We start from the raw sequence: 10760 nt of genomic DNA, 5'->3' as shown, positions 1-10760 counted from the left end.
TTGTAGGAATCAACTTGTGACTGTAGTTTTTCAATCCAGTTGGTAGTTAAGTCGGCTGATAGTTTTTGTAAATGTGAGTGTTCAAATTTATCAATGTTGTCTCTAGAATTTTTTAATTCACGGGCTGACTCCTCTATAACTAAGAGGATTAAGTCAAAGCTACATTTATTGAGGACGGCAACCCATCTCCTGCAAAATTCCTGATTGTATTTACCAATAGTGGGTGTATTCCTAATTCTAAACACTCTGGGGATTTTTTTATCTCTGTAATAATCCGAGAGCGTTACACCATGTAAGAAGTAGTCTACCTCTCGTTTCTTTAATTTTTGTAGCTAAAAAACAACTGTTCATTAGTTAGATCAACAACAGAGCTAGATAAGTTCTCCTTAACCAGGATCCCATCAGCCTCTAAGTCAGAGAAAGTCAATGTCTCACCCAGGGGTAGGTTAATATTAAGGAAACCTTCAGGTTCAATGCTTGGTGTCTGTGTTGACATTCCCAATGTTCCAAACAGCACAAAATAGAAGATGACGCTGAGCAGTTAACAATGTCAGTGTGGCATACAGGGGGTGGTGCCTGGATGATGAAGTGTGACCAGAGACGGGATCGCACATCACATACACAACAACCGCATAAATCCGTCACTCACCATACCATGAGAACAGCAGGCCCAGGTGCTCCAGCCAAAAAAATAGTTAGATAGGATCAAGCAAAGGATGGCACTCCGGGACTTGTACAGTAATGAAAGAGGCGATGCTACAGCAACGTTTCGGTTTTAATAACAAACCGTCATCAGGCATAACAAAATGAACAAACTTCTTACCTTAAATAACACCCATGTTAACTCCCACCACCAGCTCACAAGGTTGCACGCTGCCGTCGCCGGACCCAATGACGTCAGGCGCACAACGGCACCCTCTGATGACGTCTGGAGTCGCCGGGGGCTGCCCATGCCAACCAGGTAAACAATAAAATGTATGATCTCGCGCTGCACGGATCATAGCAGAGCAGCCAGCGGATATACATCAATCGTAAACAGAAAAAAAACAAACACAAATCATCACATACATAAATATCAATACTATGAATCAATATAAATCAATATAAACACTGAAGGAATAAAGAAAGTACCCTACCTGGACCAAAGCCAGGAATCCGATGCTCTGTCCCCACACACAGGGAAGCTATGTGAGGGTGAAGCTATGGCTCCTAACCAAGGAACATATCTCTGGAGAAGAAAATGAAGGAACAAAAATTCTGAGACTATGTGTATGAGGAGGATCAATAAGCACATCAATAAGGCAATATAAGCAATCTGCCAACCAATATCAATATGTGAACATATCAATGACTAATGTAAAGCACCTGAGCAACCCGTGCTTCTTTTGGTACCTGGGTATGCACAACGTGTTATCACAAACAACAGGTTAATGAGAGAGATTCATTGAGACCGAAGGGAGTCACAGTGTTTAGAGTGTGAATCCATTTGGCCTCTAGACGTAACAGAGCTTTATTCCTGTCACCACCTCTGATGGAAGCAGGGACACAATCAATTAGCTTATATTTGAGGGTGGCAAGTCCATGACGGCACTCTCTAAAGTGACGAGCCACCGGTTGGTCCTGTTCTTTGCCATCAAGTGCTGTTCTAATCGCGGAGCGATGCAGGGCCATCCTCTCCTTGAACTGGCGAGAAGTTTTTCCCACATAAAGTAAGCCACAAGGACATCGAATGAAGTAAATGACGAACCGAGAAGTGCATGTGAGAACATGACGAATGGAATAACGTTTGCCTGAGTGGGGATGTGTAAATGAATTTCCAACTTCTAGATATCCACAAGTCGTGCAATTGATGCATCTGCAGCATCCAGGTTTTTTACTCAAAAAGTGAGGGATTGGCACATTACCCATACCAGATACATCATTCTTGACTACCCAGTCCTTAATGTTTCTCAGTCTTCGATAGCAGGGCATAACACTGGTGTCTCTCAATGCCGGTAAGGACGGGTCTTCCGACACAATATGCCACAGATTTTTAACTGATCTGATGGCTCAAAGGGTTACATTTATTGACCCAGGTAATGGAATTCTCCCTCTGTCTCTTTGGTGTGGTAGATAAGGTAGTGGTTCTAGGAATGGCCAATACTTTCTTTTTAATATTCAACAGTTCTTGTGTATGATACCCCCTTTCCACAAATTGTTTAATCATATTGTCTATTTCAATAGAGGCGGTATCTGGGTTATCCGTAATACGATGTACTCTCAAAAGTTGTGAGAATGGCAAACCCTGTTTAAGGCTCAACGGGTGGAAACTGTCAGCCCTTAAAAGGTTGTTCCTATCAGTGGGTTTTTTAAATATTGAAGTGTGTAAATCACTCCCAACCTTGGAGACCAAGACATCTAGATAATGTATCTCACAGCTCTGTATATTCCAAGTAAATTTAATGTGGTCATCCAACTGATTAATGTTGGACATTGATTCTTCAAACAATTCTTTAGTACCTGTCCAGACAATGAACAGGTCATCTATGTAGCGAGTAAAAAAGTGAATATTATTTGAAATAGCGGAATCATCAAAAAAGAATTTCTGTTCCATCTGGAACATAAATACATTAGCAAAGGACGGGGCCACACAGGACCCCATCGCACAGCCTGGTAACTGTAAGTAAAATTTACTGTCTAACAGGAAATAATTTCTTTTAAGAGTCAGTTCCAGCAATTCCATAAATAATTCGATCTCCGGACCTTTATACTCACTATTTGAAGACAAAAATCTCTGCATGGCATTCAATCCAGCATCATGAGGCATATTGGTATATAAGCTGGACACGTCCAGAGTACAAAGGTAACTGTTGATGGGTATTGGAACAATAGCTGTTAATTTATTGAGGAATGCTGTAGTATCCTGTAAATACGTAGGTTGGTGCTGAATCAGAGGCTGTAGAAAAAGTCAAGGTATTGGGCCACTTTATAGAATAAAGAACCTCTGGTCGAGATGATGGGCCATCCTGGTGGTTTAGTAAGGTGTTTATGGATTTTAGGGATGGTATAAAGTATTGGGACATGGGGCCAATCCTCATTTAGTGACAGAGCAATGTTGCTACTCAGGATGCCATTTTCTACAGCTGATTTCAATAGTCCGTCTAATTCACGTTTAAAGAGAGCAGTGGGATCTTCTGCCAATGCTTTGTATACTGCATGATCACCTAATTGTGAGTAAATCTCATCTTTATAGGCAGAAAGATCTTGTACAACGATCCCTCCACCCTTATCAGCCTGTCTGATAACTATATCAGCGTATCGGCTGAGATCTCTTAAAGCTGTTCTCTCATCTGCAGACAAATTGGTATGTAACTTCTGATTTTGATTTTGAATTTTACCAGCTGTCGTGTATACAAGGCGTGAAAAACATTTAATTGAAGAATTATTTGACACTGGATCAAACGTAGAGGAGGGACGTATAGAACTGGGACCATCAAATTGTATAGGGGTCTGTGTGACTCCAAAATGCTCTTTGAGGCAGAGTTGTCTATTCAGACGTGTGCAATCTATTTTCCATTGAAACTCATCCAAATGAGTTGTGGGAACAAAGCTAAGGCCTCTATTGAGGACTTTTAATTCGTCATTAGTTAAAGTTCTTGAGGATAAAATAAACACTAGGTTCGTCTACCCCGTCCCCTTCTCGAGCCTCCTCCATTGGCCCCCTCATCTAATCTTCTTCCTTTTACAATACCCCGCTGAGCGCGGGTGGTAACCCCTAAAGGGGGTTTCTGTGATATTTCTGCTGATCCCCTGGCACATTCTACCTCACTCAATGATGAGTCAGTAGCTGCAGAAGTATCTGTATCAAATGGAGGGCGCTTTTCTCTCCACCTACGCCTAGGTCTCGATTGCTTGGTAGTACCTGATGCCCAGCTGTAAACTCTATGTTCGCTATAATCACGGTTCACAGTGTCCAATTTGTCACGCTTGAATTTAGGCCCTCATTCAGAGCCGTACGCTCTGAGCAGAGCGCACGCTCTGAATGAGGGCCGCCCTCCATGAAAATGGAGCGTCCTCCTGGACGCTCGTATAGCTGTGGGTCACCACCCACAGGCTATACGAGCGTGCATTTTGATGGCCGCGATGGTCGTGACCATCGCGACCATCGAATCTGCGTGCCGGAGCCTGCGGTTGAGGTTTTCAACCGCAAGCTCCGAGGTGATTTTGGCTCTATCAGAGCCAAAATCACTCCCACTGACATCACTAGTGATGTCAGTGGGCCGGCTTCTGACGGGAGGCATTCCCGTGGGAACGCCCCCGTCAGGGAGGCATGCCCCCGGCACGCCTACCAAAGGGGGCGTGCTGTCAAACAACATCGACAGCACGCCCCCTTTGATCAGACACAACGAGTGAAGGACTTTCCTTCGCTCATCGCGTCTGGCGCATGCGCACGACGGAGCTCCCTCCGTCGTGCGCATGCTCAGTCCAGAACATCGACCCACTTGCGAGCGGACAGCCGCTCGCGAGTGGGTCTGAATCAGGCCCTTAATCAATTCCTTTTTGTAGGAATCAACTTGTGACTGTAGTTTTTCAATCCAGTTGGTAGTTAAGTCGGCTGATAGTTTTTGTAAATGTGAGTGTTCAAATTTATCAATGTTATCTCTAGAATTTTTTAATTCACGGGCTGACTCCTCTATAACTAAGAGGATTAAGTCAAAGCTACATTTATTGAGGACGGCAACCCATCTCCTGCAAAATTCCTGATTGTATTTACCAATAGTGGGTGTATTCCTAATTCTAAACACTCTGGGGATTTTTTTATCTCTGTAATAATCCGAGAGCGTTACACCGTGTAAGAAGTAGTCTACCTCTCGTTTCTTTAATTTTTGTAGCTAAAAAACAACTGTTCATTAGTTAGATCAACAACAGAGCTAGATAAGTTCTCCTTAACCAGGATCCCATCAGCCTCTAAGTCAGAGAAAGTCAATGTCTCACCCAGGGGTAGGTTAATATTAAGGAAACCTTCAGGTTCAATGCTTGGTGTCTGTGTTGACATTCCCAATGTTCCAAACAGCACAAAATAGAAGATGACGCTGAGCAGTTAACAATGTCAGTGTGGCATACAGGGGGTGGTGCCTGGATGATGAAGTGTGACCAGAGACGGGATCGCACATCACATACACAACAACCGCATAAATCCGTCACTCACCATACCATGAGAACAGCAGGCCCAGGTGCTCCAGCCAAAAAAATAGTTAGATAGGATCAAGCAAAGGATGGCACTCCGGGACTTGTACAGTAATGAAAGAGGCGATGCTACAGCAACGTTTCGGTTTTAATAACAAACCGTCATCAGGCATAACAAAATGAACAAACTTCTTACCTTAAATAACACCCATGTTAACTCCCACCACCAGCTCACAAGGTTGCACGCTGCCGTCGCCGGACCCAATGATGTCAGGCGCACAACGGCATCCTCTGATGACGTCTGGAGTCGCCGGGGGCTGCCCATGCCAACCAGGTAAACAATAAAATGTATGATCTCGCGCTGCACGGATCATAGCAGAGCAGCCAGCGGATATACATCAATCGTAAACAGAAAAAAAACAAACACAAATCATCACATACATAAATATCAATACTATGAATCAATATAAATCAATATAAACACTGAAGGAATAAAGAAAGTACCCTACCTGGACCAAAGCCAGGAATCCGATGCTCTGTCCCCACACACAGGGAAGCTATGTGAGGGTGAAGCTATGGCTCCTAACCAAGGAACATATCTCTGGAGAAGAAAATGAAGGAACAAAAATTCTGAGACTATGTGTATGAGGAGGATCAATAAGCACATCAATAAGGCAATATAAGCAATCTGCACGACTTGTGGATATCTAGAAGTTGGAAATTCATTTACACATCCCCACTCAGGCAAACGTTATTCCATTCGTCATGTTCTCACATGCACTTCTCGGTTCGTCATTTACTTCATTCGATGTCCTTGTGGCTTACTTTATGTGGGAAAAACCTCTCGCCAGTTCAAGGAGAGGATGGCCCTGCATCGCTCCGCGATTAGAGCAGCACTTGACGGCAAAGAACAGGACCAACCGGTGGCTCGTCACTTTAGAGAGTGCCATCATGGACTTGCCACCCTCAAATATAAGCTAATTGATTGTGTCCCTGCTTCCATCAGAGGTGGTGACAGGAATAAAGCTCTGTTACGTCTAGAGGCCAAATGGATTCACACTCTAAACACTGTGACTCCCTTCGGTCTCAATGAATCTCTCTCGTTAACCTGTTGTTTGTGATAACACGTTGTGCATAGCCAGGTACCAAAAGAAGCACGGGTTGCTCAGGTGCTTTACATTAGTCATTGATATGTTCACATATTGATATTGGTTGGCAGATTGCTTATATTGTCTTATTGATGTGCTTATTGATCCTCCTCATACACATAGTCTCAGAATTTTTGTTCCTTCATTTACTTCTCCAAAGATATGTTCCTTGGTTAGGAGCCATAGCTTCACCCTCACATAGCTTCCCTGTGTGTGGGGACAGAGCATCGGATTCCTGGTTTTGGTCCAGGTAGGGTACTTTCTTTATTCCTTCAGTGTCTATATTGATTTATATTGATTCATAGTATTGATATTTATGTATGTGATGATTTGTGTTTGTTTTTTTTCTGTTTATGATTGATGTATATCCGCTGGCTGCTCTGCTATGATCCGTGCAGCGTGAGATCATAGATTTTATTGTTTACCTGGTTGTCATGGGCAGCCCCCGGCGACTCCAGACGTCACCAGAGGGCGCCGTTGTGCGCCTGACGTCATTGGGTCCGGCGACGGCAGCGTGCAACCTTGTGAGCTGGTGGTGGGAGTTAACATGGGTGTTATTTAAGGTAAGAAGTTTGTTCATTTTGTTATGCCTGATGACGGTTTGTTATTAAAACCGAAACGTTGCTGTAGCATCGCCTCTTTCATTACTGTACAAGTCCCGGAGTGCCATCCTTTGCTTGATCCTATCTAACTATTTTTTTGGCTGGAGCACCTGGGCCTGCTGTTCTCATGGTATGGTGAGTACCGGATTTATGCAGTTGTCACATACATATATATATATACACATACATACATATATATATATATATACATACGTATATATATATATACATATATATACATATGTATATATGTACATACGTATATATATATATATATATATATATATATATACATATGTATATATGTACATACGTATATATATACTTATGTATATATATATATAGATACGTATATATATATACATACATATATAGATATATATATACATATATATATATATATATATATATATATTGTGATAGGATCACTGGTAAAGTGGTCTGTGACAGGGACATTTATCCCAGATTCCTGTCTTATGTGTTTTAAATCCCCAGGAGAAAGTCTGCAGTGTAGCAGGCTTGAGTTTCGGCTTTTTGAAAAGCCGGTTTGGGACCTGGGGGTTGTGGGTGAGAGGAGAGGGAGGGCTCCACCCACGGCCACTCCGGGTTTTGGTTCTCTTAGCCTGGTAACAGGCTTGTTAGAGTTTTCCACCTGAGAGTGGCCAATATAAGCCTAGTTTGTTTAGGGCTGATTGTCTCACCTGGGAGAGCAGACAGGGAGTTTGCTCAGAGACACTGGAAAAACTTAACTGTAAGTGTTGTTCTGTGCTTTGGTTGCTGGTGAGGGCATTAGGCCCTGCCAGGTTCTGGTAGTGAGGGAACTACCTGTGAAGTTAGTGCCCCGACAGGGCTAGGATTTATGTTTATGTTTTCTTTATGTTGTTTCTGACATTGTACAATAAAGACTGGCGCCGACCAGCTTGTACTTGCATCCAGACTGGTGTGCTGCTTCCCTGCTGCTGTGGGTGTGTGTAAGAAAGGAGTCCTTCTACCCAGGAGAGGGAATCCCTAATCTGACTGTGTCACAATATATATATACACATATATATATATATATATATATATACACATATATATACACACACACACATCTATATATATTATAATTGTTACATTTTTTATTATAATTATAATTTTTTTTAGAATTGCACATGGGGACGGGGAGGTGGAAAGGAGTGGGCGGGAGCGCTGTGGGAACATGGCAGCAGCCGTGACTACCAGAGCCGCTGCTGCTCCTACAGTGATTTTACTGATCACTGTTCCGGGAGGGTGTCCCGCTAGCGGCCCGGAAACATAGCAGCGGCGGCGGCTACAAGTGCCGCTGCTGCTGCCCCTACACAGTGATCACCTAGATCACTGCAGTGCCAGAGCCGCAGCGGGAGCAATTCCCGCTGGCGGCCCGGATACAGGGCAGCGGCTACCAGAGCCGCCACCGCTACTCCTTCACACACAGGGATCACTATGTGATCACTGTAGTTCCGGAGCCACAGCGGGAAGGTGTCCCGCTGGCGGCCTGGATACAGAGCAGCGGCGGCGGCTACCAGAGCCGCTGCTGCTCCTACACAGTGATCACCTAGTGATCACTGTAGTGCCGGAGCCGCAGCGGGAGCCTCTCCCGCTGGCGGCCCGGATACATAGCAGCAGCGGCGGCTACCAGAGCCGCCGCTACTGCTGTTTGCTGAAGGGGGTGGAGATGTCTGCCCGATCACTGCTGGCCACAGTGATCGGGTCACAGCAGCAGCACTGCTGCTTCTATGGGAGGGGGGCTGCCGATGGTGCCCGATCACTGTGGCCAGCAGTGATCGGGACACGCTAGAGAGGCAGCCACGCTTGCAGAGGGACCAGATGGTCCCTCTTATGTAGGCGGCTGCTGGAAGATTAGCTTCCAACAGCCACCTAGTGGGCATTTCTGACAGGTCTTATTAGATACGATCATGTCAGGGAAAGCCCAGCCTGGTGCGGTCGTAACTGATACGACCGTGCCAGGCAAGTGGTTAAGGAAAATGTCCCTAAAAACGTTATTGTAGTGTTGATGAATAGGAGATATCTCACTCAATTGATCATCTTGGTGAAAGAGAGAGCCATATAATGCAGAGATCGTTAGTAAGCGCCATAAAATGCAGCGATCGTCAGTGAGCGCCATATAATGCAGAGAGCGTCACAGTGAGAACACAATATAATGCAGAGAGTGTCACAGTTAGCGCCATATAATGCAGAGAGCGTTACAGTGAGCACAATATAATGCAGAGAGAGTCACAGTGAGCACAATATAATGCAGAGAGCGTCACAGTCAGTGCCATATAATGCAGAGAGCTTCACAGTCAGCACCATATAATGCAGAGAGCGACATAGTCAGTGCCATATAATGCAGAGAGCATCACAGTCAGCTCCATATAATGCAGAGAGCATCACAGTCAGCTCCATATAATGCAGAGAGCATCACAGTCAGCTCCATATAATACAGAGAGCATCAAAGTCATCGCCATATAATGCAGAGAGCATCAAAGTCAGCTCCATATAATGCAGAGAGCATCATAGTCAGTGCCATATAATGCAGAGAGCGTCACAGTCAGCTCCATATAATGCAGAGAGCGTCACAGTCAGCTCCATATAATACAGAGAGCATCACAGTCAGCTCCATATAATGCAAAGAGCGATACAGTCAGCTCCATATAATGCACAGAGCATCACAGTCAGCTCCATATAAAGCAGAGAGCACCACAGTCAGCTCCATATAATGCAGAGAGCATCATAGTCATCTCCATATAATGCAGAGAGCATCACAGTCAGCTCCATATAATCAGAGAGCGTCACAGTCAGTGCCATATAATGCAGAGAGCATCACAGTCAGCTCCATATAATGCAGAGAGCGTCACAGCGACATATAATGCAGAGAGCATCACAGTCATCGCCATATAATGCAGAGATCGTCACAGTGAGCGCAATATAATGCAGAGAGCATCCATGAGCACCATATAATGCAGAGATCATCTGTGAGTGCCATGTAATGCCAGAGATCATCAGTTAGCACCATATAATGCAGAGTTCATTGCAGTAAGCACCATATAATGCAGTGAGCGTTGCAGTGAGCGCAATATAATGCAAAGAGCATCAGTGAGAGCCATATAATGCAGAGATCATTAGTAAGTGCCATATAATGCAGAGATCATCAGTGAGCGCCATATAATGCAGAGAGCATCACAGTGAGAACACAACATAATGCAGAGAGCGTCACAGTCAGCTCCATATAATGCAGAGAGCATCACAGTCAGCTCCATATAATTAAGAGAGAGCGTCACAGTCAGTGCCATATAATGCAGAGAGCATCACAGTCAGCTCCATATAATGCAGAAAGCGTCATAGTCAGCAATATATAATACACAGAGCATCACAGTCAGCGACATATAATGCAGAGAGCATCACAATCAGCGACAAATAATGCAGAGAGCATCACAGTCATCGCCATATAATGCAGAGAGCGTCACAGTGAGCGCCATATAATGCAGAGAGCATCACAGTCAGCGCCATATAATGCAGAGATCGTCACAGTCATCGCCATATCATGCAGAGAGCATCACAGACATCGCCATATAATGCAGAGCATCACAGTCAGCACCATATAATGCAGAGATCGTCACAGTCAGCGCCATATAATGCAGAGAGTGTCACAGTCAGCGCCATATAATGCAGAGAGCGTCACAATCATCGCCATATAATGCAGAGAGCATCACAGTCAGCTCCATATAATGCAGAGAGCGTCACAGTCAGCTCCATATAATGCAGAGAGCGTCACAGTCAGCGCCATATAATGCAGAGATCATCACAGTCAGCTCCATATAATCAG

The sequence above is a fragment of the Taudactylus pleione genome, unplaced genomic scaffold (genome assembly GCF_031769625.1).
Source record: "Taudactylus pleione unplaced genomic scaffold, aTauple2 ptg000154l, whole genome shotgun sequence".
Taxonomy (NCBI): domain Eukaryota; kingdom Metazoa; phylum Chordata; class Amphibia; order Anura; family Myobatrachidae; genus Taudactylus; species Taudactylus pleione.
This window is presented reverse-complemented; position numbering follows the sequence as displayed.